Below are 25,559 nucleotides of genomic sequence, written 5' to 3'. Positions count from 1 at the left end.
AGAAAAGCCGATTTTCTTTTTAGATGGACAGGAAACAAGTTAGTTATAGATTTCTAGATTATACTGTTGGGAAAATGATAATTTTACCTGTCGAATTAGGATATTTATCAAAATCACTCTTGAGCTTACAAACGTCGAATTTACAATCTTAAAAGGACTTAATCAGCTGTCATGCTACTTTCATTTTCCTGAGGTGGTGGAAGGCTATGTTTTAATGGCTACATTTCCTTTTGCTTTCTGTTATTTAGCAGTCACGCCGAATGGAGAATTGTTTCTTTCAGTGTCTACCTCAATATGTGTCTTTGTTTTTTTCTATACGTGTCTCTGTATCCTCCTGGGCCTTTTTCACATTCTCCGACTCTCTGGCTCTCCATATCCCTCATTTCCCATTTCTGCTCATGAAAAGCCTGACATTCAGAGACAGTTTGAGATTCGTGCTGCTGAGAGGCTTTCTGACTCCTGGCTGGAGTCGGTCGAAGTTGTCTCACATTCTCTGGATAATGCGCCTGTCACTTCGACCTGAGGCAAGGAGACATTTCTTCCTCAAAATCTAAAGCCCCTTTCGAAGTTAAAGTTGAATTCCTTATCCAACTGATAGTTGAAGAAGAACAAGGATGCATTTACTGTTGGTGTACAACGAATGAATGGTGACAGCAGAGAATGAGGGTGATCACGTCGTGGTGTCAGTGCCATTACAACAACATTCCCCGGGAATGCTGCACTGTTTCCTGCCTCACCAATTAATTTCCACAAAACTGGGAATGAAGGAATGAGAATAAGAGGATGAGAAGCAGACGTGCTTGTGGAACTGCGGGAAGAATCTCCAGGTTAAAATAGTAGTTAAAAAGAGCAACATACACTACTGGATTTAAACCTGGAAAATGAAGCCGGAACGCGAAATCAAAATATACAGCAATTCAAACAGGACACTGAGTTTCTCGATGAGCAACACAATACTTGCGAGAAATAACGAGCTTTCAATACAATGAGCAGGCATCAGTGTGATGGGAGGTGCTTTCACCAGCTAAGCCACGGCGCCACGTTAAAAGCCAGATTTGTCGTCCATATGTGCAATGTCTGAACCACTTGATCACAGGAATTCGAAAACGCGTTTTCTGTGTTAGCGTTGCTCAGTATGAATGGCAATCAAACTCTGCTTGTGCAAAAGCAGACATTTCAATGCTGAGCATGCCCCACTGAAAAGGCACAGAAAAAGACAGTATTCTCTTGCCTTGGCATCCAACAGATATTTTCATCTGTTTAAACTGATAGAATAAAGAGGATGTGCTCATCTCATCTCGCGTCCCATTAACCACGTTAATACACACGCAGGGAATTTCAAACCAAGATGAACAGGCTCATTGGCAGCATTGACAGCAATGGTGTGTGAGTCATTGCGAACAGTGAGAAATAAATGCTGAACCAATAGCACTGACATTGAGCCTTGCACCATCAGTTCCACACTCACATCTTGTGTCATGTCTCCTCGGCATCAGAGCATTTGACTTTAATTATTCTACCCTGCACCTCTCCTCAAATTATTCCCGACCGCTTGCAGTGTCGAATTAGTGCATGCAATTATTAGAAATGCATTTCTGGGACACATTTGTCTTTCAATAGATAAAATTCACTGCCCATCCCTAATTATCCCAAAGATGTAGGGGACGAGTTACTTTTGTTAACTCCTCAAATCCTTAGTATGGAGGTACTGACAAGAAACCGCTAGAGATGGAGTTCCTGGATTGTGGAAAGCAGACCGACCCCAATCTGCTCACGTAACTCACCCAGGGAAGAGCAGATGGACCCCACTCTGTCAATGTAACTCAACCAGGGGACAGAAGTCTGACATCACACGATCAATGTAACTCAACGAGGTAATTATGGCCTGACTGCACTCTGTTAATGTAACTCACCCAGGGAAGAGGAGACTGACGCCACTCTGTCAATGTTAGTCATCCAGCGAATAGCAGACTGACCCAACACTTTATATGTAACCCACCCAGCAAATGGCAGACTAACACGACTCAGTCAGTATAATTTACCCAAGAAAGAGCAGACTGATGCCACTCTGTCAACGTAACTCACTCAGAGAAGAGCAGGCTGTACCCATTCTGTCTCTGTCACTCATCCAAGAAAGAGCAGGCTGGTCTGATTCTGTCAATGAAACACAAGCAGGGAGACGAGCCTGACTCCACTCTGTCAAAGTAACTCACTCAGAGAAGAGAAGACTTATTCCATTCTGTCTATGTGAATCATCCAGCGAAGACAGTAATGAAACCACACTTGCTGTTAAACTCAGACAGAGAAGAGCAGACTGTCACGACTTTGAGAAAGTAACACGCCCATGGAGGAGCAGACTGACACCACTCTCTTAACGTAGCTCACCCAGGGAAGAACAGACTGAGTGTATCATTTGCGTATGTTGCTGTACAAGAGTCATTGTTCAAGTACAGCATCAAGGTACACTGGGAGATACCCAAAATGAGTCTCCCCCGATTGGTGCATATACACTTTTCTCCCCTGCAATCCACGATCTGGAATGCTGTGGTCGGTAGCGTGTCAGGCTTGGGGCTGTAGTTAGCCTGGAGTTCGGGTGGTGACACGAGATTTGCCCAAATTGCCCCCCCACTATCAGGGTCAGGCTAGTCGCCTCCCGCGGAAGCAGACAGCTGGCATTTCTCGCCAGGCTCTCAGTAATTTGCTGGGCAGACTACCTCTGGGCTGTGTGCAAACATATATAACAAGTGTAGCCAACATCTAATCTCTCATTTTGTCTAATGAACAAAGCAAATGCTCTGTTCCCTTCACATCTAGCAATGGCCCTTCGCAGCTCCCAACATACTGGCGTCGCATTTACGCCATTTATCTCCAGCAGGCAAATTCCCCTCCTGCTTTAACTTCGCTCTCTAGACACGGCCGTCTCCCTTCGGGGTTCGGGTGTGTCATTAATGACCTTTGCCCGGCTTGGGGTTAGGTCCATGATCTGGTTTGATTGGTTGCCATGCCCCAGGGCTCCTATCATCTGTACTACATTCTGCATTGCATCTCGCAGGGCGGGAGTGGGGCGACTGCACCACTATATTCACCTGTCTACAGATGTCGGAGAAGGATCTTTCTATTCCACACCACGAGACTCCCTCATTGCTCTTCTGAGTCTTACTTTGCTCATAGAATATCTATTTCCCATGTCAGGTGCCCCTTTTGCCGTGGTGGCTACTACTAAGTGCAAGTCACTGGCGCGGCATGGATCCCTGCATTAATCTTAATTATCGAATTTATAGTCGTCCTTGTTACTGAACGGCTAAGCGTCGCATGTAAAGATCCACTTCGTCCTATCAGTTAAGTTAACTGTCAGCTGCGACATCCCAGACGCTCCTGCCCTTATGAATAGTCCGACCAGGGCGCTTGTCAACAGTGTTAACTTGGGGCAGCCCCACATTTGCTTAAGTCTTCTCATAAATACTAAATTGGTTTTGGTGTTGTGCGATGTCTCCTCAGTCCCAGCTGCACGTTTGTAATGGCTGGCGAGTATCCACGTGGCTGTTCCGGCGATCTTAACAGCTGTCTGTGCTGTAAAGCGTACTTGAAACGGTCACCGCCACCTCTTTGCCTTCCTGCTTTCCCTCCTGAAGTCTTTTGCCACTATTCAGGCTCCTGGTTATAGATCGTACATCTTCCCTTCTGCTGATTGGGGTAGTGCTGTCTTCGCTTGATTCTGTATTTGGACAGAATTGTAGAGAGTTTCATGCAGTAACACAACATCTCATCCTCACAGTGGCCTGTATTCTGGCTTCCCTGACGTCTCGGGACAATTCCTGTGTTTGGCTGCCTACCAAACAAAATCTCAAACGGACTAAGATTAGCTCTCCCTCTCCTCCTAGATCTCATATACATTAGCATAATTGGAAGTGCCTTTGTCCATGCCACCCCTAGTTCCTCACAGCATTTTGTCAATTTATTTTTAAGGTAGAATTTTCTCTTTCCGCTGCCCTACCGCTCGTTTGGTGGTCGGCACAGTGTTATCTCATGTTTCTTCTTAAATACTCACTAATATGCTGTTGGGCATTATGGAGAAATGGTGTCCCACTGTCACTACTAAGCCTCGAGTGTAGGTTTGCTCGCTGAGCTGTAGATTTGATATCCAGATGTTTCATTACCTGGCTAATGGAGGTTAGGGGGCGAGTGTAGGTTAGGTGGGCTTGGATCGGTGCAACATCGAGAGCAAAAGGGCCTGTACTGCGCTGTATTATTCTATGATCTTTGTTCTAGGTAACATCATCAGTGACGAACTCCAAGTGAAGAGAAACCGTTGTCTCCTGCTTTCTAGTGAAATGTTTGTCCAGGATGGAGTTCGTGGGGTTTGTGGCGATGCCATTTCCTGTTTGTTTTCTGAGGGGTTGATAGATGCTATCTAGATATATATGTCTTTTTTTATGGCGTTGCGGTTGGAGTGCTAGGCCTCAAGGAATTTTCTGGCATGTCTTTGCTTAGCCTGTCCCAGGATAGATGTGTTGTCCCAGTCGAAATGGTGTTTTTGTTTCATCCATGCGAAGGGCTACGAGGGAGAGAGGGTCGTGTCTTTTTGTGGCTAGCTGGTGTTCTGTATCCTGGTAGCTAACTTTCTTCCTGTTTGTCCTACGCAGTGTTTGTGGCAGTCCTTGCATGGAATTTTGTATATGACGTTGGTTTTATCCATGGGTTGCACTGGGTCTTTTAAATTTGTTGGTTTTGTTTGAGACTTTTGGTGGGATTCCGAGGGGTCATATTTGTCTGGCTGCCACGTTTGAGACTTCAGTGATGTATTGAAAGGTCGATAGGGTTTCTGGCTGTGTTAGGTCTACTTGTCGTGGTTTGTTCCTGAGGAATCTGTGGACTGTATTTTTTAAGTATCCGTTCTTCTTGAATACGTTGTATAGGTGCTTCTCCTCTGTTTTCCGAAGTTCGTCTGTGTTGAAATGTGTGGTGCTTCGTTGGAATAGTGTTCTGATACAGCTTCCTTTTTGCGTGTTGGAATAGTTGCTGGTGTAGTTACGTATTTGGTCAGTGTTTGTCGGTTTGCTGTATATGCAGACACACCAGAGAATTCCGAGAGGCCTCACACTCCAATCACAACGCCATAAACAAACACATTGATCGATTTACCATCTGTCAACCCCTCAGAAAACGAATAGGAAATGACATCACCACAAACCTCGAATCCCACTCTTGTCGTTGTTATCAACGTTTTTCAATTTGTGGGTGGCACGGTGGCACAGCGGTGAGCACTGCTGCCTCGCAGCGCCAGAGATCCGGGTTCAATACCCGCCTCAGGCGACTGACTGTGTGGAGTTTGCACGTTCTCCCCGTGTCTGCGTGGGTTTCCTCCGGGTGCTCCGGTTTCCTCCCACACTCACAAAGATGTGCAGGTCAGGTGAATTGGCCATGCTAAATTGTCCGTAGTGTTAGGTAAGAGGTAAATGTAGGGGTATGGGTGGGTTGCGCTTCGGCGGGGCGGTGTGGTGTGGACTTGTTGGGCCGAAGGGCCTGTTTCTACACTGTAAGTAATCTAATCTAATCTAAAACCCCAGGAACCCCATCCAGGACAAACATATAAATAGAAAGCAGGAGACAACATATTCGCTTCACTTGGAGGTCGCCACTGATGATGTTACCTAGCCAGGTAATGAAACGTCTGGATAATAAACGTACAGCTCAGCGAGCAAACCTACACCCTAAACCTCGACCGGAGCTATAAACGTTCACAAACCTTAGGACTACTAAGCCTCTCAGGGATGCTCCATCTCGGAATTATTTCAGTTAGGAAGACTTTGGTAACGGCACTGGCAATCTGTTTTGCCGTGGGGAACGCTTGCACCCATTTTGAAAACATATCAACTATTACCAGACAATACCTTTTCCCTTTGCAGGGTGTTAGTTCGCTTAAATCCAGTTATAAATGTTCAAATTGTTTTTGGGATTTCGGAAATGCTACATAACTCATCTGTATTCCCCTCCCCACATTATTGTGGCACAGATAAGACGTCGTTCACAATATTTCTGGAAGTAATGAGTAAATCCCTCAATGTACCACTGTGCTGAAATACTGTCATATCTCCTTTCTTTTGACACATGTTCCTTACCGTGTGTCAGTTTGGCATAGAATTTAATAATGGTCGTGGTAGAAAAGGTTTAGCATTGGGGCCAAACCATACCCCTTACCTCAAATTGCACTCTGCTTTTTCCCACTCAAACGTGTCTTCCAGCCTGGACATCGACTGTGACTCCCGTACGTCTGCTATTTGGGAAAGGATTTTTGTCATTCCCATGTCAAACTGATCATTTACCGGCTGCTGGGCTGCCGTCTTTGCCGCTGAGTCTGCCCTTGCATTTCCTTGAGAAACGGAATCATTATTTTTCGTGTAGGCATCATATTTACACACAGCGATTGATTTAGGCAATACGACCACTTCCAAGAGATCAGAAATCTGATCACGGGTGTGTGATGGGCTTTCCGGTGAAGGTCAAGAAGTCCCTGTATTTCCACAGGATTCCAACATCGTGTGCAACTCCGAATCCGTATCTGCTATTGGTTAAATATTCACTGTGTTTCCCTTAGCCAATTTACATGCCTCAGTCAAGGCGATCAGCTCCGCTGCTTGCGCTGACAGTTGAGAAGCGAGTGATCCCGCTTTGAATACCTCATGGGTAGTTACTAGAGCATGCCCAATAAAATTCTGACCTATCTCCTTGCACCTGAATGCTGTCCCATCCACACAAAAAAAACGCCATATTTAGATTCTGAATTGGTGAATTCTGCAAGTCTTGTCTCGGCAGCACAATTCATTAATTACAGCGATACAATAATGTGGGTCTCCGTCTCCTTCTCTAATGAGAGAATTAGCAGTATTAAGGACGTTACATCGTTTTATTGCAATGTTAGGCTTCTCCAATAACACAGTATTGTATCTGAGTCAACGCGCTGCCGACGTATGTACTGTCTTTTGCTCGGAAAGCAGTAAGGATACTGCATGTGTGATCAGTTTGGTTAAGTCGCCATAGCCGATTATATTCCCTGGACACTGCAACCACAGCTCACAGGCAATCTGATACGCAATCCTGCCGCTACGAGGTCTAGCTTAGCCGAAAAATAAGCTGCCAGCCTGAATTTTCCCCCATGATCCTGCAACAACACAGATGTCATGCAGCCATGTTTCTCATCTGCCGTTTGACAGAAGGCTTGTTTAGATTCGGAATCCCCAGTGTCGGTGTACTTTGAAACGTCTTTTTCAATTCAACTCGGCTGCTGGGATCCATTGCAACGGACCATGGTTCTGCTCCCCTTTTCATGGGCCATGTCACTTCAGGGCGCCTCAAGATTTGTGTAATGTGGGATAAAAGTTCTTCAGTAGGGGCGTATGCCCAAAAAGGATAGCAATTGTTTCTTCATGTGAGGCCTTGGAATTTGCTGAATGACTTGCACTCTGTCTTGACAAATGGCCTTCCCTTGTTCAGATATGAAGTGACTGAAGAACTTCACCTGTTGTTGCATAAATCGAAGCTTTGCGAGACTGACTTTGTGCCCTTCGCTCGTGTAATGCAAGGGAATCCTTCTCACATCGTTCCTCTGTCGGTGCTACTATTCAGCAATCGTCTACAGATTGCAGAAGCGCAGACCCAGGGGTTAAAACAAGAGTCTCCAGTCTCCTGCGGAGAGCCTCATTATATATGGTGGGTCACTCACAGTAACATTGACAAAGTCATGTGAACTCATAAGATTTCCCTTTGAATTAAAAAGCGAACCAGAATTGACTATCTGGATGCACCGTCACACTAAAGAATGTATTTGCTAAATCCACAGCAGGGAACCATTTACTGTCCGGTGGAAATGGAACTAATACAGTATAGGGTTTGGGAACACTTGATGCGCGCGGGACAACACTGTTATTGACTGCCTGCAGGTCTTGAACAAACCTGCATTCCTCCGGTTCACTTGGAATTTTTGTTGCCTTTTTGATCAGAAAAATGGGAGTTCTCACAAGTGAGTTTACACAGGGGATTATCTTCTAGCCTTTAGGAAGGATAGAAAAACTAGAGTAACTACTTCTATGGCCTCGGGTTTTAACTGGGAATTGTGCACTGCAAGGACGATACTCCGACTTCGTGGTTACTCGTATTGGTTCACAACCTCGTATAAGCCCCACATCATGTTTGCCTTTTACCCATAATTCAGTAGGGACCGTTATTAATCTTGGGTCTGAGAAGTTTATGTTAGGGAAACGCCAGGCAGGCCTTCTAGGCTCTTCAGGGCTCGCGGGGGTTACCTCGACTGTTCTATTGCCTGAGTTAGATAAATTAATTTCTTCCTATATGTCCGCACATCTGCATTGAACCACATACCCACATCGTCCCAGAACACTCAGCATTTCGTTCTTTATGCCTTTAGTACCCATGGCCCCAAATCCTGCCAATTGTCACTGGACACCTTTGCCAGTGACACGCGAGGAGCGCAGCCTTCCACATCAAAAATATAGAATTTACTTGCCGTCACAGGTACTTTACATAAATTCACACTGACTGCACATCTGTCATCCCTTCAATAAAATTCGCACAATAACAACTGACCTGGTTTAACCAATCTCCTGAACCAATACTTCTCTTATGGGTGCACAGGGCCATCCTGGTGTATGTGTGCTGTGCAGTGCAGCATATTCCCGCAAAAAAAAATCGATGTTGATATGATTAACATGGTTACCTGCTTCCAGGGCGAGTGAATTGCTTATTGAACTCATTGCTCTCCGGCTTAATCGCCACTCATAGACATACAGAAGGGGTCGTGGGTTGTATTTTACAGTTTACACTTGTGAATCTTCCCTTTGAATTACCTGCAAGCCCGTCGGAGTACTGAGCAAATACAACCCCAGTCTCACTATGAGATCCCGAGCCATCAAATGTAAAGGACAGAATTCCGCTAACAAAATTGAGAATTAGAATGTATGCACATTACTGATTTCACACAATATGGGTGCGGTAAAACGCTCTCATATCACGAAGCCTGATGCCTCCATTGAGTTCAGAAACAACCCACTCATCTTTATTGGCGTCAACTCTCTGAACTGTCTTGATTTGAGAAGTGAATGTGCTGGCCATGTATCTACCAAAAAGGTAACTGGTGTACCTTCCACGTATAACATAGAGATAGGCATCGACATAAACGCATCATTGGTTTATTGAATATATTGTCCACACTCCGCAATCTCAATATTCAATATAGAGTTGGGATACATCTCAGTGCCCGTTAGGTTAGTAGAAGTGATTAGCATAAGGGATTCTTCTTAGCCAAATATAAAGGAAAGAGGCTTACCTGTACCTTGTGGCCTGCCCACCTCAACCTCAGTCGTACCCTGTCAGTCACTATGCCGTCCAGCCTCCAGGACCGATTGAGGCTGTCTGTGCGGGCACTGTCTCGACTAGTGGTCCATTGCTCCTCAAACAAAGCACTAGCCAGATCTATCTCTGCAAGCACACTTCCGCGATCCCTTCCTCTTTTGCGAACTCCACCTTTGCCTCTCTCTTTTCCCGCAGTTCCTCACTCCAACGGCTGAACGACCATTTGCATCATAATAAGCTGAGGTTTATGCGATTGCTGTTGCATCTTTAATTTCCGGTTATGGTTCTCTTGAGCCAGCAATTTTTCAGCATGTATCACGTATTGTTCTATCTAATTCAGCTTTCCCGTGTCCCCGGTAATACCCGTATATTTTACCTATTTTGTTGTTTCGTACTTCATTCCATTGATGAAGCTGCTCCTCAGGTCTGCCTCATATGGTGTGATGTCTGCCGTCGCTATGTCCTTGGGTGGTATCAGTCCACAATAGACGTCATCGACTTTCGTGAGGCGCTTAAGGTACTGGGACATTGTCTCAACTTCTTTAGGGATTCTTGCTTCAATTGATTGTGGGTACCATATGCTATTGGTGATTCAGAAGACCCTGAGGCGGCGACCGTTGACTTGGATCTGATCCAGTCTTAAGACACTGTACAGCTTCATTAGGTTGTTTTCCGTGTGTGTGTGCATGTGCGTTGGTGTTTGTACGTGTACTTGATCTATCCTTTATTCGAGATTTTCTTTCCCTGAAATCAGGCTCAGCCTTCAACATGTTATAAGCACTCCAATTCACAGGTTCTATTTTACCCTTCCGTTTCTCCTTCTCTCTCTCCTCCAACGGTGACCTCAGCATTTGCAACTGCATGTTACTAAAACTTCCTTCCTCCAGAAATCCACATTCCTTGATTTACATTTTTAACTGCTTTACAGAAACTGGGCCATAATTATTTATCATATATTGTATTTTTTCTTGACCATTCCGAGTTGTCTGTCGACCCTCTTTTTGTTCGCTCTTGTTGGAGCCGATTTTCATGGATATTGGAAAAGTGAACATCTCTCTCTGTCTGTCTGTCTGTCTGTCTCTCTCTCTCACGATACCATAATCTTCTCTTTGCCAATATAACTTGTTTTTACCTGCCGAGGTCCCCTCTCATTGGTTGCGACCGCCTCATTGCCTTGGTTTTCACAAACCAAGAACCCACGAAACCGGTACAGCTTTGGCGACTCCAACGTGGCACATGGTGGCTTCAAGTCTATACCGACGTTAATCTTGCTGTCTCTTAAACTCTCTCGAGACGGCAATCCTTTCACTTGAGTTTTACTTGAATATCGCGTGAGAGTTCACTGGTCCCGCTTCCTGGTTCATTTATTCTCTTCGAACGAGTCTCCATGTCGGATTACTTTAGCCACAACTCTTACCCTGACCCTATTCGATTCGGAACGCGACTCTGGAGCGATCCACTTATCCCCAGTTCTCTCATGCAAAGGGGCCAATTCAGTGCTCGAGATGGAGTGAAAGACCTTCAAGGCAGTGGCGCGTACACCTCCTGGGAATCTTCAAAATCTTACCCAGTCGCAGGGTCCCAGGCGAGCCCCCAAGTTTACTGCCGTGGGATTTCAATCGATTCGACTCAAATGCTACCAAGAGCAAAGGAAAAGTTTAATTTTGAAATTTGCAGAGTGGACCCGACACATTTGCAAGACGCCTCATAAAATGGACGCCTGACGGTTTTCACATATTCCCTTTATACTATATATCGCCTTGCCTTATCACACCTCAAGCCAGGAACCTGGATCAGTCGAGTTCCTTTCCACACATGGAGTTGCTTTTTCTACTTCAGGGACTGCAGATATAATAGATTATTGGCCTTGAGAGTCAGCTGAAAATTAGGTTGAACTTTACATTTTTTCGGTCTTTTTGCAAAGTTAGGTCCATACTTCTTTGTTTCAAACCGATTTCACAAGAAATGATAATTTTCCATTACAGGGGATCAGGCTGACAGTGACTGAATAAGTGTGATGGAGTGAGGATGACAGTGACACAATGAGGGTGAGGTGTCAGCGTGGTAGTGATGCAGACTATGTGAGTGGATCAGGCCGATATGTACGCAGTTTGGGGGGGTCAGAGTGATTGTGATGCAGTAAGTCTGAGGGATCAGACCGATAGTGACGCAGTAAGTGTGAGGTGGTCAGGGTGATAGTGAAGCACTTCGTGCGAGGGGTCAGTGTGAGAGTGAGGCAGTAAGAGTGAGTGGTCAGTTTGATAGTGATACAGTAATTGGAGAGAGATCAGGCTGATAGGGATGCAGTAAGTGTTACTATGTCAGGCTAATCCTGACGCATAACGTGGGAGAGGACAGGGTGATAGTGACGCAGTAAGTGTGCAGGGGTCAGGCAGAGACTGTCGCAGTGAGTGTGAGACAGTCAGGGTGATAGGGTGTGTGCGTTCAGGCTGGCAGTGACACAGTAAGTTGTGAGCATCAGGCTGATAGTGGCCAATAAAAGTGAGGTGTTAGGGGAATAGTGACGCAGTAAGTGTGAGGTGTCAGGCTGTTAGTGATGCGTTAAGTGTGAGGGGTCAGTCTGATAGTGAAGCAGTAAGTGTGGTGGGGTCAGGCTGATAGTGTCACAGTATGTGTGCGGGGTCAGGCTGATAGTGATGCAGTAAATGTCCGTGAGTCAGAGTGATCCTAATGCAGGAAATGTGAGGGAATAGGGTGATAGTGACGCAGTGAGTATGAGGGGGTCAGCGTGATGGTGACGGAGTAAGTGTGAGTGTTCAGGCTGATATTGATGCAGTATGTTGAGGGCGTCAGGCTAATACTGGCCAGTAAGTGTTAAGTGACAGGGTGGCAGTGATGCAGGAAATGTGAGGAGTCAGACTGATAGACACGGTGAAATTGTGAGGGGTCAGGCTGATAGTGATGCAGGAAGTGTGCGAGTGTCAGGCTGATAGTGACGCAGTAAGTGTGTTGGGAGCAGAGTGATAGGAACGCAATAAGTGTGAGCGGCTCTGGATGACAGTGACAGGTCAGTATGAGGGGGAGGATGGTAGTGATCCAGTGAGTGTGAGGTGTCAGGATGACAGTGAAACAGACTGTGTGAATGTGTCATTGTGATGGTGACATGGCAAGTGTGATGGGGTCAGGGTGACAGTGACGCAGTGAGTGTGAGATGTCAGTGTGATAGTGACGCAGAACATTTGAGGGGCCAGGCTTATAGTGACGCAGTATGGGCAAGGGGTCAGGGTGACAGTGATGTAAATGCACTCACAGGGCCAGGTGGTCGTAAAGCTGTAAGTGTGAGTGTCTCAGGCTGATAGTGATGAAGTAAATGCGACGGGGTAAGGTGGATAAGGTTGCAGTAAGAGTGCAGGGGTAGTGCTAGAAGTGACGCAGTAAATGTGAGTGTTGAAGCTGATACTGACGCATTAAGTTTAAGGGGATCAGTCTGACCTTGACGAAGTATGTATGACATTGTCAGGATGATAGTTACGCTGTAAGTGTATGGGGGCACAATGATCTTGATGCAGCAAGAGTGGCGAGTCAGGGTGATAGTGACGCAGTAAGCATGAGTGGGTAAGTCTTATAGTGACGCAGTAAATGTGAGGGAGTCAGCCTGGAAGTGGCGCAGTATGTGTGAGATGGTCAGGCTGATATTGATGCAGTCTGACCCCTCACACTTACTGTGTCACTATCAGCCTGACTCCATCACATTTATTGTGTCAGTATCAGACTGACGCAGTTGGGGTCAAAATGATAGTGACGCAATAGGTGTAAGCGGCTCAGGATGATAGTGACACAGTGGGTGTGAGATACCAGTGTGATAGTAACGTAGTAAGTGTAAGTTGTAGGCCCTCAGTGTGATAGTGCCACAGCAAGTGTGGGGTGTCAGGGTGTAAATGACGTCGTAAGTGAGAGAGGGGCATTGCGATAGTGAAGCAGTAAGTGTGAGGGGGTCAGGCTGATAGTGACACAGTCAATGTGACGGGGCAGTGTTTTAGTGACAAGATAAGTGTGAGGCGTCAGTCTGATACTGACACAATAAATGTGATTGAGTCAGGCTGATAGTGATACAGTAAGTGTGAGGAGTCAGACAGATAGTGACACAATAAGAGTAAGGATTCAGGGTGATAGTACATGGGAAGTGTGAGGGCGTGACTGAAAGTGACGCAATAAGTGTGTGGTGGTTAGGCTGATGGTGACGCAGTAAAAATAAGGCCGACAAGGTGAAAATGGCAAAGACTGTGTGAGTGGGTCAAGGTGATAGTGACGCAGTAAATGTGAGGAGGTCAGGGTGAAAGTGACGCAGTAAATGAGAGAGGATCAGAGTGAGAGTGACGCAGTAAGTCTGAGGGGTCAGACTGATATTGACGCACTAAGTGTGAAGGGGTCAAGCTGATAGTGACACAGTCAGTGTGAGGGGAGAGAGTTTTAGTTACACAGTAAGTGCAAGGCGTCAGACTGAAACTGATACAAAAAGTGTGAGTGGTTCAGAGTGATAGTGACGCAGTCAGTGTGATGGGGCAGAGTTTTAGTAACATGGTAAACGTGTGGCGTCAGTCTGATACTGACGCAAAAAGTGTGATGGAGGCAGGCTGATAGTGACGCAGTAGGTTTTAGGAGTGAGGGTGATATTAACATAGGAATTGCGAGGAAGTAACTGATAGTGACGCAATATTTGTGGGGCTGTCAGGCTGATAGTGACGCAGTAAAAATGAGGATGTCAAGGTGGAACTGGTGCAGTAAGTGTGAGGAAGGCAGATGGACAGTGACGCAGTAAGTGTGAGGGGTTCACGCTGATATTGAGGCATGCAAGTGTGAGGGGCTAGGTTGATAGTGACGCTGTGTGCCGGCGGGTCTGGCTGATAACGACGCAGAGAATGTGAGTGTCTCAGTGTGACAGTGACGCATTACGTGTGAGAGGGTCAGGGTGATAATGACAGAGGAAGTGTGAGGTGGTGAGTTTGATAGTGATGCTGTAATTGTGAGCTTGGTCAGCGTGATAGTGAGGGGCTCAGGCTGATAGCGACACAGCAATTGTGAGGAGGTCAGGGTAGTAGTGACGCAAAACGTGTGAGCGGGTCAGGCTAATAGTGATGCAGTGAAGGTGAGAGTGTTGGTGTGCTAGTGACGCAGTAAGTGTGAGCCGCTCAGGATGATAGTGTCACAACATGTGCGAGGTTTCAGGTAGACACCCATGCAGTAAGTGTGACGTGTTCAGGTTGAAAGAGACACAGACACATTGAGGGTGTCAGATTGAAAGTGACACAGGAAATGTGAGGGGACAGGTTGATAGTGACACAGTAAGTGTAAGAGGTCAGGCTGATAATGATATATTAATTGTGATGGAGTCAGGATAATAGTGGTGCAGTGAGTATGAGTTGTCAGGGTGATAGTGACACACACACGGTGTGAGTGGGATAGAGTTATATTGATGCAGCAAGTATGAGGAGGTTAGAGTGATAGTGTGCAGGGTCTGGCTGAAGGTGACGCAAGAAGAGTGAAAGGTTCAGGGTGATCTGGACGCACTAAGTTTGGGGGCTCAAGGTGATAGTGATGCTGTAAGTATGAGTGGGTCAGTCTGATAGTGACACAGTACATTTGAAGGGATCAGGCTGGGAGTGATGCAGTAAGCGTGAGGGGGTCAGGCTGATATTGATGCACTAAGTGAGAGGGTATCAAGGTGATGGTGACGCATGAAGTGTGAGCAGGTTAGAGAGAGAGTGACGCCGTGAGTGAGTGGGGTTTGGCTGATAGGGATGCAGTAGGTGCGCATGTGTCAGGGTGTGAGTGATGCAGGAAGTATGAGGGTGCCAGAAGTATAGTGATGCATCAAGTATGAGGGGGTCAGAGTGATTGTGACGCAGTAATTCTGAGGGGATCAGGGAGATACCAACGCAGTAAGCATGAGGGTGTCAGGCTGTTAGTGACGCTGTCAGTGTGAGTGCCTCAGCCTAATAATGATGAAATAAATTTGAGAGAGTAATTCTGCTTGTCAGGTGATAAGTGTGAGTGAGTCAGGCTGGTAGTGATGCTGTACGTGTGAGTGTTGAAGCTCATAGTGAAGCAGAAGGTGTGAGGTGGTCAGTGTGATTGTGAGGCAGTAAATGTGAGAGGGTCAAGATGATAGTGACATAGTTAGTTTGAGGAGGCAGTGTTGTAGTGACACCGTAAGTGTGAGGCGTCAGTCTGATACTTACATAATAAGTGTGATGGAGTCAGGCTGATAGTGACACAGTAAGTGTAAGGAGTCAGGGTGATAGTAACATAGGAAGTGTAAGGGTGTGACTGATAGTGACAAAGTAAGTGCTTGGCAGTCAGGCTGATAGTGACGCAGTCAAAATGATGGTCTCGAAGTGAAAGTGGCGCAGTAAATGTGAGGGCGCCAGATGGATAGTGATGTAGTAAGTTTGAGGGGTTCACGCTGATATTAAGGCGGTAAGTATGAGGGGTCAGGTCTATAGTGATGCAGTAAGTGTCGGCGGGTCAGGCTGATAGTGATGCATTCAAAGACCAAATATCCAAGGCTCACTGTAGCGCTGATTAGTGAGATTTCTCAAGGCTAAGACAAAAATCAATAGTTCTCATCCTGGTCATAAATCACAATGCTTCATTTTAAAATTCTCCTCTCCTGCTTCTAGATTCACCAATGAGGGAACAAAATTTAATTGCACCACCCTGTTTATCTCTTCAAATATTTTGCAACTCTCAATGAGATTACCTCTCTTGCTTTGAAACTGTTAAAAAAAGGCCGGATTTGCCCAATTAAAATTCAGAGGACTAACGTTCATCCATGATATCAAGGCGAAACACCATTCGTGGTATTCCTCATATGGCATCAGTATCTTTCCTAAATTGAGGATTGTAATTCCTCATACTGTCGTCCAAGTGCGGTCGAACTGAGCCACCATACATTGGAAATAATGCTTCGTTCTCGTGCCCTGAAATCCTTCTGCAGCTTTCACAACAGACTTCTACAACGGCTACTAGACTGCAATGACTTATTAAAAACTTCTCCAAGATGCATTTCTAAACATCTGTACATCAGACTTTCTACTTCAAACCTTCGACAAATAATCTCCACACATCTCCCTCCTGACAAGTATGATAAAGTCAAATCGTTGCTATTTATTAGATCATGAGGGACATGGATAGGTTGACTCGTCACGGTGTTTTCCGGCTGGTGAGGAAGTCAAAATTTAGAAAACATCGGTTTACATTTAGAGGGTAAGGATTTAAAAGGGACGTCAGGGGCAACTTTTTCAGTCGTGTCCAGAATGAGCTGCCAGAGAAATTGTTGTAGACTGGTACAACTGTAACATTTAATGGCATCTGGATGGATATAGAGTAACAAGGTTTTGAGGGATGTGGGCCAAATGTTGGCAAATGGGACCTATTAATTTAGGATAACTGTCCACCATGGTCAAGTTGGAAAGAAGGACCACTTTCCGTGTTGTATTGTTCAAGGACTTGATGACTCTAGAACAACCGCAAAAACTTTGCAAATAATTCCGTCAAGACGATTTCAAGTTCCAAATCTTTGGTTAATCTTCCCCTTTTGCGCTCACAAATTCATTACCTGATGTCAGAACTTACGGATTAGTTGCTGGATCCATTCATGTAAATTGGTTCTGCATTCTTTCTAATTCCGATATTGTTTTTACGAATGTAGCTAGTGTTTATGGACTTAGCATCAATATTTCTAATACCATATTTCGATGAATATTAAAACACAACAGCATATCTAATTTGGCACCAGATGATGAGCAATTGAGTCAAAATCGATCGGACGCAGTGACACAATGATCCTCTCTTCGTGTGGTGTACATCCGTGACTCTATAATTCTACGAAGAATCATTCCCATAACTTCAGCTGTGTCAGAATCTAGTTTGCGGTGAAAGCCTGTCAATCTGCGAAGGTACCGTTCGTCTGGGCATCTGCAAAGGATTTGGCGAAATCTTTGGGTCTTGACAATTTGTTCTTCCAACAAATGAATTCAGTTATTTTACTATGAAAATTAACAGGCGTGCCGCAGCTGTGATGGCCGAGAGGTTAAGGCGTTGGACTTGAAATCCAATGGGGTCGCCCTGCGCAGGTTCGAATCCTGTTCACAGCGTGGAATCTTTTAAAAGTCATTAATTCATTTGCAGAATTTGAATTTCGTGGAGCTTGAGCTTTGCATTCAATCGAAAGTAAATTTTCAACTGTGAAGAATCCGAAGTAATTTCAAGACTGACCCAGTCATCTAATTGAATAAATTATGTGTCGAGACACAAAAAACCACCAACTTTCAACACGAATCAGTGTCAACACATTTGTCGAACTATCATGAAATTTGGATGTTCGGGGGGTGGAATTCAGCAAAACAAGAAGCAATGCAATACATTTACCTGCAGGTGATGACATCTTTTTCAGGATCAGTTGAAAGTCAAGCTGAGAAAGTTCAACCTAATTTACAGCTGACTCTCAAGGCCAATAATCTATTATATCAGCAGTCAATGATTTAGAAAAAAGCAATTCCATGTGTGGAAAGGAACTCGACTGATTCAGGTTCCTGGCTTGCGATGTGAAAAGGCAAGGCGATATCAGCAGAGTAGAATTTTCTGGAAATATTAGAAATGGAATGTTAACGGTCTTCTGCTGTCCACATTCGTAAGAAACTGTGCATTAAGAACTGAAATTGAAAATTAACGATGAAAATCAGACTTAGCCCTCTGTTTGTGGTGTAGCATTGTTCAGAACAATTGGTTGTTGTTGAGGCTAAAATTGACCAAAATAATCGATGGGGAACTTATCCACGGCCTTCGTTGGAGCAGTTGGTGTGGAGAGGTCAGCTTGAAGAACCAAATGCCAATTATTCATCATGGCTGTCTGAATTGCTTAGTTAAACATACTCCCAGTTTAATGAAAAAAAGTTTTGCTATCGGAGCTAGATGTTTTAGTATCAGCATGTTCAGATATGAGAAGACACTCCATGGAGTAGATGTGACTTAAATATTGACTCTAACGTCAGAGATGTTGACACATTTCTGCACCAGAACAGCACTACCATTGGTATCAAATCAAACTGAACAAAGGACTAGTCACTTCGACATTTCCTGTCTGCAGACTCTGCCAATAGACCGTTCAGGCCCGATGTAGGAATAGGGCGTGGTGACATCTGTTCGCAAGTGGATCACTTCATTCTTGCTCACGATCCGTAAACCGTAATTCATTTTGAACTTCTTAGCCATCAGCATGGTAAGTGGTACATAATGCACAGGTTTGCTTCTCGAAAGAAAGAGCGAAATCTTATTCAATGCAGACGCAAATTCAAGTTGTCCCTGGTCGACCAGAAGACAGATGTCGCGAAACAAAGTGAATACAGAAAACAATCAATGTTTTCTGGGAGTCAAAAAGATGTACTGGAAGAACGGAAACATATATTTGGAACTAAAGTCACATACCACTTCCACAGACTAACGGTGTTCTTGAACCGTTATCTTAATTTGACCTTCATGTCCACCATTGCTGCAAAAATTATGTTAACAACTCAGAACTTTGTGTTCTTTGATATTCTCTCCTTCATGTTTCTCTTGATTTTAAAACTCAAACCGAGCAATAGTAATGCGCCCTACTACATTTGCAAAGATCAGAAGAAGATCAATTTATAAGAGAACAGAAATAAAGCTACGTCTGTCTTTCGAGAGAAAACACAGTTACCATTTCGACTCCAAAAAGTCTTCTTCAGAAGTCTGCGCAATGAACTCGAAATAGTAGACCGAAAATGAAAAAAAGATGCCAAAATGCCGCGAATACACCACCCGCAAGTGCCTCAAGTCCTACTCGAATATGCCGGATTACTACCATCAACATCAGTGGAGAACGGATGAACCAAATGCCAATTATTCATCATGGCTGTCTGACTTTACAAACTACGTCATAACAGGTTGACAACTGCTCATTCTGCAGTTGTCAACCTGTTATGACGTAGTTTGGAAAGTCAGAAATCTGATTCGGTAAAAAGCGGGATGAGAGCGGGATATAGGAAGTCTGAAAAAAGCAAGTGCGTGCTTTGCTTTGAAGAAGGTTGGCAGTGATGAAAATGGTAATTAACTACAGTAAGGGGGGCTGAATTAATACTCAGAATCGTTGCAACACACAGGGACGCAATTCTTTTTGCTAGGTTTCTGTTCTGCCATTTTATAATCACGACTGCTGTCGGGTTTGGTTTCCATTCCAGGCTTAGGTGACAGCCTGATGGAAGTTTGCACATTCACCCAATTTCTGTGTGGTTTCTCTGGTTTGCTGCCACATTCTAAACATTTGCAGGTTATTTGGAATCGCCATTGAACGCACACGGTTACAGAGACACTGATGTCTCTGTAATAGGAGTGTCTGGATAGGACGTACTTCAATGGATTTTTGTGAACTTAAATGGACAGAATGGGGTTAGTCTGCTGTTTTCTGGGTGAGCTACATAGATAGAGAGGGGTCAGGGTCTTCTTCCCTGAGGGAGATACGTTGACAGAGTTGGGTTAGTTGCTCTTACCTGTGTCAGTCACGCAGATACAGTAGGGTCAGTCTGCCCTTCCCTGGGCGAATTTCTTTCACAGAGTGGTGACAGTCTGCTCTTCCCTGCCTGAGTGAAATAGAAAGAGCGGGGTCAGTATTATCTTCCCTCGATAATTTATGTTGACAGTCTGGCTTCCGTCTGCTCTTCCCTGGCGAGTTACATTGGTAGTGTGGGTTTAGTGTTCATTCATTGGGTGAGTGCCATAGACAGAATCGGATCAGTCTGCTCTTCCCTGAGGGAATTATATTTATAGAGTGGGGTCAGACTGCTCTTCAGAGAATGACTTATATTGACAGTGTGGGATCAGTCTGCTGAGTTACACTGAGAGTGTGGGGTCAGTCTGCCCTTCCCTGGATGAGTAACACTGACTGAGTGGCGTCAGTTTGCTCTTCCCTCAGTGAGTTACATTGACAGAGTGGCGTCAGGAGTGGCGTTTTTGAGGAGTTGACAGAAGTAACTCGTCCCCTACATCTTTGGGATAATTAGGGATGGGCAGTGAATCTTATCTCATTGAAAGACAACTGTGTCCCAGAAATGCATTTCTAATAATTGCATGTACTAATTCGACACTGCAAGCGGTCGGGAATAATTTGAGGAGAGGTGCAGGGTAGAATAATTAAAGTCAAATGCACTGATGCCGAGGAGACATGACACAAGATGTGAGTGTGGACCTGATGGTGCAAGGCTCAGTGTCAGTGCTATTGGTTCAGCATTTATTTCTCACTGTTCGCAATGACTCACACACCACTGCTGTCAATTCACAACAATGAGCCTGTTCATCTTGGTTTGAAAATCTCTGCGTGTGTATTAACGTGGTGAATGGGAAAAAACGAAGACACATATTGAAGCAGACACTGAAAGAAACAATTCTCCATTCGGCGTGACTGCCAAATAACAGAAAGCAAAAGGAAATGTAGCCATTAAAACATAGCCTTCCACCAGCTCAGGAAAATGAAAGTAGCGTGACAGCTGATTAAGTCCTTTTAAGATTGTAAATTCGACGTTTTTAAGCTCAAGAGTGATTTTGATAAATATCCTGATTCGACAGGTAAGATTATCATTTTCCCAAAAGTATAATCTAGAAATCTATAACTAACCTGTTTCCTGTCCATCTAAAAAAAAATCTGTTTCTCTCCACAGATGTTGCCAGGTATAGCGGGTTTCTCTATCAATTCTCGTTTTTAGTTCAGCTTTCCAAAACCTGCATCTTTTTTATTTAAGATAACCTGGCACAATACCAAGCATTACTAGGTTCGGACCAGTGGTCAGAAATACTGGTACCACGATATACTTGCACAATAAAACATTCATTCCCTGTCCGAAAATAGAACTAATGTCATGGCAGTTCTAGTTCCAAATCCTACCTACGAGATTACACTGAATGAAGACAGACGCTCTTGCACTTATTCTCAATGAAATGGCTTTTCCCTTTCATTTCTGATCAGTTTCACTGCAGCTTGTTTTCTACTCGTCTTCAAATTTTGCCGAATGGAAAAGCCCATTTGGCCCATGGTGCAGTCTGGTTTAAAGACATTCGTCTATTCCATTCCCAGTTTCCAGCTTTGGTCCATAACCTTATGTGTTCTGATGTTTCCAGTGGAAATGGCCATGAGGTTCTCGCTTTGATCTTATATGACACAACAATGGTATTGATCTTATATGACACAACAAAGTTCCTGGCTAATACGATCAAGATTGTTCTGGCCCCATTTCATAACTTGAACTTATGGACCAGGCCTGTCCTTTTCCATAGCTATTTTCAAACTAATAGTACTGTGGTCACTTTGGCAAAATGCTATCCCACTAACACCTCAGTCCCTTTCCCTAACTTGTTTCCCAAGAGGAGGTCAGGTTTTGCCCCTTTCTCTTTTCAGTCCATTTACATATTGATTGGGAGTTTTCTGGAACCCAATTACCAAATTCCTCACTTGGAAATGCTGAACTCTTGCAGTCCCAGTCTAGGTTTAGAAAGATTAAAAACCCCTACCATAACAGCCCTATCACTATGATTGATATTTGACATCTCCCGACATATTTGTTCCTCAATCTACCACGGATTATTCGGGGTCAGTAGGACACTCGTATCATAGTGATGACCCATTCTTATTTGTCAGTTCCATTAACATAGCTTCACTGGGCAATCCCACAGGAATACCCTCTCTAAGTACTCCTGTGATAATTCATGCAATCAAAACCCACCACCACACGTCCTCTCTTGCCTGCTCTTCGATGCTTCCTGCAGTCTGTCTACCTTGAAACAATGAGCTGCCTGTCCTGCCCCTCCCTCAGCTGTGTTTCTGTAATAACGGTAATATCCCAGTCTCATGTTCCAATCCATGCCCTGATTTCATCTTCCTTAGCTGTCAGGCCCCTTGCATTGAAATAAATGCAGTTTAATCATCAGTTTTCCCCCATTCCCTGCTATGTTCTTGGCTACCTTATCTGTTGAAATTGCTCTGTTTAACTTGTGTACCAGCCTCAATCTTCTTTCTTACCTTACGACTGTTTAAGGTGCAACACCTTGCCAGACTAGTTTATATCCTCTCAGGCAGCTTTAACAATTCGCCCCACCAGGATATGGGTCCCCCTCCCACTCCCAGTTCAGGTGCCTTCTCCATCCGGTCCATCTGTGCAGACACCTTCAGGGATATTTGGATTGTCCACTCAGGTCCCTGTGTTCCTCAGTACTCCGCAGCGACCAACCATTCATTATGGCTGTCCTTCGCTTATCATACCTCCCACAGGGTATTACCTCACATTGATCAGAACTGAACTCTGCTCAGATTATCGTCTTAACGTTATCAGACTGTAGATAGAGACTATCACCCTCACTGTAAACAACATTCCCACCTTTCATGTCATCTGCAAACCGACTAATGATATCTTATGCTTTCACAACAGAGTTATTATTCCACAGAATAACCAACGACGGTTCCTGTACAGATCCCTGTGGCACACTCACTGGTGAATGAGTTTCAAACACAAAGAAGACTATCCACCAATTTTGTATCCAAATTACCAACTTGCCTTGGATCCCATAGGCTCTTTCCTTTTGGACCAGTCTTCCATGTGGGACCTTGTAAAAGGCCTTAATGAACTCCATGTAACCCATATCATCTGCACTGCCTTCTTCAGTATTTTTAGACACCATTTCAAAAAACTAAACTGAATTCCTCAGACAGTATCTTACTTTACCAAATCCGTTATAACTAATCCGAGTTGATCCTTTGCATTCATCCTCAGAGTGGTATCCAATAATTTCCCTCCCCCTGCTGTCAGACTATCTGCTCTGTAATTACCTGGCCTATCCCTTCTGCCCTTCTTGAACAAAGGAAACACATTCGCGATCCTCCAGTCATTCAGCACTTCACCTGTGGCCAGCAAACTATGAAATATATCCGCCAGGGCCCAAGCAATCTCCTTTTTTACATTCCATAGCAGCCTGGGATACATTTAATTGGGCACTGGGGATTTCTCCACCTTTATACCTGTGAAAATATTTAATGCCTCCTCCTTATTGAACTTAACATGTTACAGAACCTCACCATCCCGACTGAAATCACTGGCTACAATGCCTTTCTCCTGTGTGAATGCAGATGGGAAGTATTCATTGAAGACCTCACCTACTTCCTCTGGCTCCATGCACAGATTGGCCCTTTGGTTTCTATCAGGCCCCACACTTTCCTCAGTTACCCTCTTATTCCATCTATACTGTTAAAGTTCCTTGTGGCTTTTCCTTTATCGTATCTGACAAGGATATTTGACACCAGGATGGTGTGCTGCCTCCCAGGTACCAGGGTCAAAGATGGCTCTGAGCGGTTACTGAACATTCTGAGGGGGTGGGGGGGGGGGGTGAACAGCCAGAGGTCACTGTGCACATCGGTCCACATGACAGAGGTAGACAAAGGGATGGGGTCCTGTGAAATGAGTATCAGGTGTTAGGTAAGAAGTTGAAAAGCAGGACCTCAAGGGTAGTGATCTCCAGATTACTCCCAGTCCCACATGCCAGTGAGGATAGACATGGAAAGATAGACCGGTGGAAGTGTGGCTGAGGAGCTGGTGGAGGGGGCAGCGTTTTCAGTTCTTAGAACATTCAGATCTTTTCTGGGGTAGCGGTGACCTGTACAAGGGGATGGGTTGGACATGAACCAAAGGGGCACCAGTATCCATGGGGGAAGATTTGCTAGTTTTACCCTGGTATGTATAAACTAGTTTGGCAGGAGGTTAGGATTCTGAATAAGAGAGGGACCATCGAAAATTCGGGGAAAATACATCAGTCATCAAGAGCAAGTTTCCTATTCCGTGTATCCAGGGACACAGAAAAGGGAGGGAAAAGACTTCTGGATTAAAGTTCATTTATTTCAATGCATGAGGCCTGACTGGTAAGGCAGATGCGCTCAGAGCAGGGATTGGCTCTGGGGACTGGGATATTATAGACATAACAAAGACATGGCTGAGAGAAGGGCAGGACTGGCAGCTCAGTGTTCCACGATACAAAAGCTACAGGTGTGACTGACCTAACAGTGAGGAGAGGGAGTTGTCCTTTAGATATGGGAGGACATAACAGCAGTGCTTAGAGAGGATATCGTTAAAGAGTAATCAAATGAGGGCACATGGTTAGAACTTAGAAACAAAACAGGGGTGATAACTCTGTTGGGACTGTAGTATAGACCCCCAAATAGCCAGCGGCAAGTGGAGGAGCAGAGGTGTAGAGAGATTGGCGATAACAGTCGGAATAATAGAGTAGTATTGGTTGGAGACTTTAATTTTCCAAATATTGACTGGGTCACCCAGACAGTAAAAGGTTTGGACGGAGTACAGTTTGTCAAATGTGTCAAAGAACGTTTCCTAAATCAAGATGCAACTCTAACAAGGCCTAACTCTACTCAGGCGGGTGCAACATTGGACCTCCCCTCAGAAAATGAGGTCGGGCAAGTGACTGAAGTATCAGTCAGAGAGCACTTTTGTGCCTTATGATTGTGCTCCACAACCACGTGATGAAGCAGTGCTCTGAAACCTAGTGCTTCCAAATAAACGTGTTGGACTGTAAATTGGTATTGTGTGATTTTTAACATTGTCCATCCCAGCCCAACACCAGATCCTCCACATCATGCTCCCATCAATTGGGTGAGTCTGTTTGAAGGAAATGGAATGACTGGCAAACGGGAGGGTTTTAAAAGTGTGATCTCAAGAATCCAGGGCAAATATGTCCCTGTTCGGGTGAAGGGAAAAGCGGGCAGGTTCAGGGATTTATGGCTGATGGGTAATATTGAGGTTTTGGTCTGGAAAATGAAAATGGTATACATTGGATTTAAGCTTTACATATCTACCTTACTTACCTCACCAGACTGATTGACACAATCAATCTGTGAAGACCCTACAATTCTCTCAGGTCCCTGCAGCATTCCAATCTGTAGAACCCGCTCCAATGCCTGTGACTCTCCCAATCCAGTTCCTATAAGACTCTCCAACTATGTGACATCCTCCTGTCGCCAGCACACACCCTCTCAATGTAAACTCCTCCCGTCTCTCCATCCATTCACCCATCTCTAAAATCTTCTCCAGCTCTTACACCCCTATCTGTGTAAATGTCACCCTCCCCTACAACCCTTCCCACTTTGACCCAACAGGGGGAGG

The 25,559-nt window shown here is 44.8% G+C and overlaps 1 non-coding gene across 1 annotated transcript; it reads left to right on the top strand.

Moving 5' to 3' along the window:
- The first annotated feature begins 17,401 nt into the window (after positions 1-17,401).
- trnas-uga (transfer RNA serine (anticodon UGA)) lies at positions 17,402-17,483 on the top strand. Its single transcript has one exon. It is a non-coding gene; the product is annotated as a tRNA-Ser (tRNA).
- Positions 17,484-25,559: the final 8,076 nt, after the last annotated feature.

Source organism: Chiloscyllium plagiosum, unplaced genomic scaffold, assembly GCF_037043375.1.
Source record: "Chiloscyllium plagiosum isolate Xiang-an unplaced genomic scaffold, Cpla_swu_hap1 HiC_scaffold_14, whole genome shotgun sequence".
Classification (NCBI taxonomy): domain Eukaryota; kingdom Metazoa; phylum Chordata; class Chondrichthyes; order Orectolobiformes; family Hemiscylliidae; genus Chiloscyllium; species Chiloscyllium plagiosum.
Note: the sequence above shows the minus strand (reverse complement) of the source record. Positions and strands in the feature narration are given on the sequence as shown.